Raw genomic sequence first — 7,735 nt, 5'->3', positions numbered from 1 at the left:
GCAAAAGTTATGCTTCATTTGTATGGGACATCATCAACGGAAACATTGTCCCTAGGTAATGGTTTCATAATATTTTTTATGGATTCTGATACTAAGTAGTCAAGCAATTGCTTTTGCATTCTCTTTAGTGGTTATCTACCCTTTCAGTGATTTGTATAAGATACAACAGCTTGCTTATCATAGCATATTCAATCAAGATCTCATACATGTTACAGTGATGATTTTCTTCTGTATAAGATTTCGACAAGGTCGACTCTTCTTTATTTAGACACATGTGTGTCAACAGGAGCATCTATTAGCTATGAGCACCATCACTCCATAAATACTTATGTGAAGCAAGGCTTGCCTTTCGCCATTTGGCATAGCAGTTTCCACCGTTTGGAATATGCTATTAGCATATTCCAACTTAGGAAACTTGTCAAGATGTCTGTTGGTTCTTTACATCCCATGAGGGTGTATATGATACATATGCTAACTCACTCAAGGAGTACATATGGCTATGAGCCGAATGCGAGCAAACCACCAAAAACCTTGCCACAAGTGGGCGACACGGTTAGTAAATTTCAAGTTATGTTTGTTTTTGTCTATGTTTTACTTTTTATTTTGGGAAGATCTCTCTGTTCTGCAAAGCAAAGTGCTTGGGTAGAATGCATATGAAGCTAGTGTACATAGGAAAGTGCTTTGCCAGATTTTATGTGAAGCACGACTTCTCTTATGTGCAAAGGTATTATCGATTGACTTTAGATCAACGATAATGGAACACATCTGTAGCACCACATGGATATAAGCTCACAGTTTACGCAATGGCACACTGTGATGTATCCATACCAGTGTCATCGTGTACGAAACGTATAACAAAGGCTCACATGGTTGAGACTATCATTGATGCCAATGGATTATTCTTTTATTTTTTGCTTTGTATGCATGGCATACTAGTACGATGGCGGTACAACACCCATCATAGCATATGCTTCCGCTATAGCACTAGCTACTTTGTCAAGGACACGCTCAGTTATTGATATTTTAAACCATTTTATGTTTATTCACATGCAAAGTGCCATACATATGCACCCTGATATAGTCTACAAGGTAAGTGGGTCAAGATGTGACTTATGGTACCTCTCTCTACAAAGGCGTGGTACAAGTACACTGTAGTACGCTCTACACTAGATTATATGCAAGGGGCATACAACACATTCAAATAAGGAGTTTTTCTTAGCCCAACTCTCTCTCTCTCTCTCTCTCTCTCTCTCTCTCTCTCTCTCTCTCTCTCTTTTCCACTTCTATGTGGGAAAGGTGAAAGTAGGCATGATATTATTGACATCTTTCTATGTCAATACGATAATAGAAAGGGCTAAGAGCTAAGAGGAAGGGCTAAGCACCATCTATTGCCACCTCTTATGGAATGACTAAGAGCCATCTGTTTGTAATTCATCAGTGATTGCTTTCAAGATCAAACAAATCTATTTAGTTGAGTACCCATTGATTTTAATGGCCATGCAAGCGTCTTGCCATTACTACTTTTTTTGAGTATGATCAAGTTGAGTTTTTGAAAGTCTCAAACTCATAAATGCATCTCTCTACCAAGGTGTATAGATGAAGCAAGCAATTTAGATAGCACAGCTGTTCACAAAACTCCTAGATTATGGATTTTTGGGTCTAGACATGATCATGTTGTGAATACGATTCCAACTGAGTGGATCTTCTATTTTATCTACAGCACTATGAGTGTTTGTATGAGTACAATTTTGGGATAAGCCCCAGCTCATGATTACTAAATCACTTATTCAATGTTGATGGTCCAATTTTGGAACCTTCACACTTGCGCTTTCAAGGAAAGAAGTCCACTAACTGCCATGGGGTAACGGATACTTTTAAGCTTCCAAAGTCATAATGATGGCAAACTCAAGGGGGGTCCTGGACACAGGCCAAAGGCCGGCTGCTAGTTCCACAGTTTCCCTACAAAAGTCTAACCAACGGGTTTGACAATGTCGCTATTAGCCAAGGGGTTTGGATTGCAAAGGCAACACCCATGGTTATATGTGTAATACTACTTGAATTTCACTGATTTTCAATTAGTGTCCCTACACCTTTGCAGGCGGGAACTTTGGGCAAGTACCTTTGCCTACAAGTAAGTGAACACTATGTTCAACCTCCAGGTACGCATATGATTTGGTTTATTTACATTTTTGCATATGCTTCGTTTGACTTTTTCAAGTTGGATGAATAAGCTTGAATGTCCATTTCTGCTCTTCAAGGAGATGACAAGGTCATGTAAGAGCCAAGAGATTTAGGCTGTAATGTCCAAAATAAACTTTTGTATTATGCAGTTATGGACCCACCTGTAGGGTTTTATTTGGCACATGTTGTCACATGGGATACAACATGGTCTAGGAACTCATGGAGTTTGGTTTAACCACTATGGAGCAAGGCTAATGAGGGTCCCTCTCACTCACGACGGAGTGTTTGCAGTTACCTCCACACACTAATACATCTCGTACTTAAGGATGTTCTTTTAGACATCCTTAGTTGAGACATATTCCACATGTGGAGAATATGAGTCTGTGGGACTGACACTAGCGCCACTACTTCAATTATGTGTCGCGACGATGTCCCTAGGTGCTGGTCAATCCGTTTTATAGATCGTTTTCCGCACAACACGTCAGGAACAATTTCAGTGCCAAAAATTGTCGCATACTCAGAATGACTTGTTAAGGTGCAAGTGTTGCTAAACAACATTAACAGATGGTTGTTTATGCGAGAAATGGGAATGGAGAGGGCTTTTGGAGGGAGCTTTGCAGGGAGCTTTTTCTAAGCCTTTCATTGGTATAGTGTTTGCAAGGAAAAAGCTTTCTGGGCTTAGGTGGAGAGAGCTTTTTGGAGGAAGCATTTTTTGTTATTTCACAATCCAATAGATCATTCAAAGTAACATGTGCATTGAAAAAAATATGCTTCGAACATAGGAGAAGTCCAAGAAGACACAAGCCACCATCTCATATCATGAATCTCAAAAAAAAGAATTACAGTATTAAATCAGCTGCTGTTGCAGTCTGTGCCATACAATTACATATGGGCACTAGGCGATGTGAGCGAAGTGATTTAATTACAATGTTTTTTTATGTTGTACGATGACAATTGAACACACAAAGTAGATCCTCATTTGTTAGCTTGCTTTGATGGATCAAGATATTGTGGTTTAGGTCCAAGCCAAAGTAGCGAAGGAAGAAGAAGTAAATATGCTTGCAGGCCATGTAGGGTTTGCTTTGTGCCACTAGTTCTGCAAAGTCACCACCTGTGCACATTGGGCTACTTGCAATATTTATTTCATACCTCTCACCCCGCACTTGTGAAGAAGATGTGTTCAACATGAATTTTTCATGCATTCCTACCCTCACGACAGTGTGCATCTTTCACCTAAGTCTGAATGTCGCCATCCGTATTGGAAATGATGGCAAGTATCTCATTGTTACTACAACCTCCATAATGTACAGGATTGATCATGGCAAATCTTACAAGGCAATCAAGCAACAAAGGTTCACCGCTAACAGTACTCAAGACATAACTCACCTTGCATGACGAAGAGGAAGCCATTGTTGGTAGAGCTTTCTAGAGCTTAGTGGCTATCCAAATATATTTTAGGTGACACCCTAAGCTATATTTATAGACAATCGACACACCCAAAGCTAGCAATGAAGCTCTCTCTATATGTTACCCTATCATCTAGTAAATCTTGGAGAAAACCATGGTGGTTGAGGACTTTCAGAGTATCAATTTCTTGTCTCTTCCATCCCCTCTCTATCTACCTTTATCTTCCCCCTACTTTCTCTTCTATCTTCTTTTCCACACTCTTTATCTTCCCCCTTCTCTCTCTCTCTCTCTCTCTCTCTCTCTCTCTCTCTCTCTCTCTCTCTCTCCCTCTCTCCCTCTCTCTCTCTCTCTCTCTGAGCAGGAACTCTAGCCGCAAGAGACACAACTCTCTTCTCCCTCTCTGTCATCAACCTCCCTAGGGTGAGGGGAAGCCCTGCGGGAGAGCCTTTCGCACCCACAGCTCCGCCCCGCCTCCCACGTCCAAGAGAATAGTTGCTCACGTTATAGGCGTTACTCCGCGGCTCCTGCTCCGACTCAACCCGAGTTTGACACGTGCTCATGTTCGACTCAACTCGATCAACACAGTCAATAGTGAACCCTAACTACAGGTGACCCTTCCCACGAGGAACGCAGAGCCTCATGAGGAAATCGGAAGAGACTCGAATAAGAAGAAAATTCTCCCACCTGCAAATCTGACCCTTCCCACGAGGAACTCAGAGCCTCAAGTACGAGGAAATCGGGAGAGACTTGAGTAAGAAGAAACTTTTCCCACCTGAAAATCTGCGATGCAACGCGAGAGCTCTCTCTCCCCAATCAAACGGACCCATCATTTTGTGCCCACCCCGAGGGTGGATCCGATGGACTGGCTCCAATCTCAAATTTAAGAGCTCAAGGACGAGAATGCAAAGCTCAAGGCACGTCTTGTAGCCCTTGAGACACGTCTCTCCTCCTTGGAGTCCCAAAAGCAAGACGATAGTGAGCACCTTTTCGCCAAATCAAAGTGTTGGGGTATAGGCGCCTGTGCCTTGCCCGACCGCCCAGAGTCTGGGCGCCCACTGACTTGTATACCTTATACATAGCATAAGTGTATAGGGGGCTGCTCACTCTTGGAGTCTCCCCACCCATATATGTGTGTCGTGTGTCTCCTTCTCTCTCTCACTCTCCGTCTGTGGTGCTCCCCGATCCCCTTCAATTGGTATCAGAGCGTAGGTGCGGAGGGAGCGCGTGTGTGCACAATCACGACGGCTTTGAGAGCTTCGAGGCGATAGCTCGCTCGCTCTCGACGGTGGAGTTTGATCGCGGAGTTTCACGGAGAGCGATTTGAGCTTGAGGAGCATTGTCTTTGGAGCTTAGGAGCTTGGTGTGGTCAAGCTTGGTCGAGGAGGCGGTTGCGGCTTCCTTGGTGAGAGGAGCTTTTGAGCTCAGTGGAGCTCGTTAGAGAAGTGCTCGCCGGAGGAGAGCTTGACATTCGAGTGCTTGGATGCTGTTGTGGCAGAGCTCTTGTGTTGGAGCTTGCATTGAGAGGACATTGCATCACGCAGAGTGTAGCAGGAGCAGGTTCAAGACTGTGTGCAACTCGTTTTTGCCATTTTCGGGCTCTAAAACGCAGTTTTTTGCGTAGCTCCATCATACAGAGTCAGATCTACATGATCCAGGAGTCTAGGTCAGGGTTTTGGCATGCTCCGGACGCGATGGTGATGTCTATTTGCTGAAATTATGGTTTGAATTACAGCAGGTACAGCAGCAGGTTTATTTGTGCACTTTCGGGTCCCAAAAACACTGTTTTTGGTATATCTCACACACACGGAGTATTTTCTGCAGCAACCAGCAAATTCATAGGTGTACACAGGTTTTTGGATATGCATTTGTCCAGAGAGCCACTCATGCCAGAGTGAGCTATGTTGCCATGGTCTTGGCGGTTTATGTATGCCATATATGGATTTTTGTATTTGTTTATGGCTGAGATTATTTGAGTGGTACTCCGGCAAGAGCGGGTATGCTCATATGTATGACTTTGTAAGGTGATTCCGATCGAGTTTATTCCCGGATTGGCCATTGTGGCATATATTATTGTCTCTTTAAGGTTTACTGTTGAGATTTTGCTCCAGTTACAAAGGAGACTCTGCCAAAATTTTGTCAGATATTTATGCGGATTCGAGTCATATTGGCTTGTGATTTTGTGCAAGGTTTTGCACAGTTATTGGTGCAACTTTGCATCAGATTTTACAGCCTATTTTGCAGACTTTTGTTGATGCGATTCGAGCCAGTTTAGGGCTGATTTGGTTGACATTTGCTACTCATTGTTGGTTGCTCTTTTGAGAGCATTATGGCTGATTTTTCATTTGACTTCCAGTGTTATGGTCTGACACAGTTTGATGGTGTAGATTTTGTTGCTTGGAAGGAACATATGCTTGTTGCATTGGCGGATTTGGGAGAGGATAAACCCTTGTGTGGTTTATCGGCGAAGCCCAAGTCTATGCGTGATGATGATTGGCAGGATCTTGATGAGTTAGCAATGTCTACGATTCGTTTGCATCTGGTTGAGTCTGTTGACTGGCAGGTCTCGAGGGAGACTACAACTCATGCTTTATGGCAGAGTTTACATGCTATGTACGCGACATCCATGTCTATAGGGGAGTCTAGTCCCACTTCTATGTCCATGGGAGAGATTGGTCCCACACGCAAGTCTCGACGGCATAGAGACTTGACATGTTGGCATTGTGGACATAGAGGGCACATTAGGCGTCGATGTTTCAGGCGTTTGAGACAATGGAGGCGACAGATGCGTGATGCAAATTTGGGCATGACAGATGCTAGTGAGATCAGTACGGTGGTTACTGAGTATGCTTGTGACGGCGATGTCACATTTACATCTAGCTTGTCTTCAGACGATCTTATGTCTGTGGATTGCATATCGGATTGCACATTGACATTGGTTACTAGATTCAAATGCTACTTTCCATGTCACGTCGCATCGTGAGTGGTTTAGCACATTTTCTAGTGGGAGACTTGGTTGTGTGCACATGGCCTGATGGTGTTGTGTATGACATTGAAGGTGCTAGAGACGTATGTTTGTCCTTGCCCAGTGGTATGAGATTTACCCTGCGTCATGTGCGTTATGTGCCAGATCTGAGACGGGATTTGATCTCGATTGTTCAGCTTAGAGATTGTGGATGTTAGATTTCGCTACGAGAGCGAGATTTTGTGATGCGTTTGGGTTCGCTAGTGATTGCGAGAGGTGCCAGGAGTGGTACAGGTTACCCATTGCATGTGCATCACGGGAGAGACGGTGTTGTCTCTGTGGTCACGCAGCCAGGTAGAGAGCGAGAGAGCAGGCGAGTCTCTTTTGCTTGTGGGTTGCAGGATGCTTTGCATGGAGTGCAGAGCAGTGACCTTGTTGTGTAGGTTGCGTCTACGGATGCACAGGTGGAGCGGGACAGCTCTAGTGAGTCACAGCAGGATGAGTCATCAGAGGTGATGACAGAGATGACTCACATGGATGTTGAGATGTCGACTATTGTGGAGTCATTTCTTGATATGCTTATGCCAGAGCTTGATGCAAATTCAGGACAGATGGATACTCTTGGTACACATGTGATATGTGGTGGGCACGAGGAGTCACTCCAGAGCTCGGAGTCAGAGTGCCATGGTCTCTATGATAGGGGATAGGATTGCCATGAGTTGAGTTCTGAGTTGGAGGTGGCAGAGGTTGCCAGGGTTGCATCAACGTTCGGTGTCCTCATGTACGAGATGCTGATCTCGAGGCCCGACATAGCAGCTGTAGTGGGAGAATTTGCAGTTGGGGTTGTCAGTCGTTTGTTGACTGATGATGGCATAGTGCACGAGGGAGATATGCAGGTATTGCATACATACTTGCAGTACGTGTGCGGTACGTCTTGTGGTGTATGGACTTACATGGGAGCAGGACAGCCGGATGCACACGATCACAGCCAGCCAGTGGGCATCGGTTGAGAGCGGTTTTCTCTCACCTTTTGTAGTCTTTAGACTAGGTTCCCTTGCTTAAAGGCACAGTCGCCTTTAAGTGGGAGGTTGTTGGGGTATAGGCGCCTGTGCCTTGCCCGACCGCCCAGAGTTTGGGCGCCCACTGACTTGTATACCTTATACATAGCATAAGTGTATAGGGGGC

Source organism: Adiantum capillus-veneris, chromosome 1 (genome assembly GCF_014529385.1).
Source record: "Adiantum capillus-veneris isolate H3 chromosome 1, ASM1452938v2, whole genome shotgun sequence".
NCBI lineage: Eukaryota > Viridiplantae > Streptophyta > Polypodiopsida > Polypodiales > Pteridaceae > Adiantum > Adiantum capillus-veneris.
The sequence above is the reverse complement of the archived record's forward strand: the minus strand, read 5'-3'. Positions refer to the sequence as shown.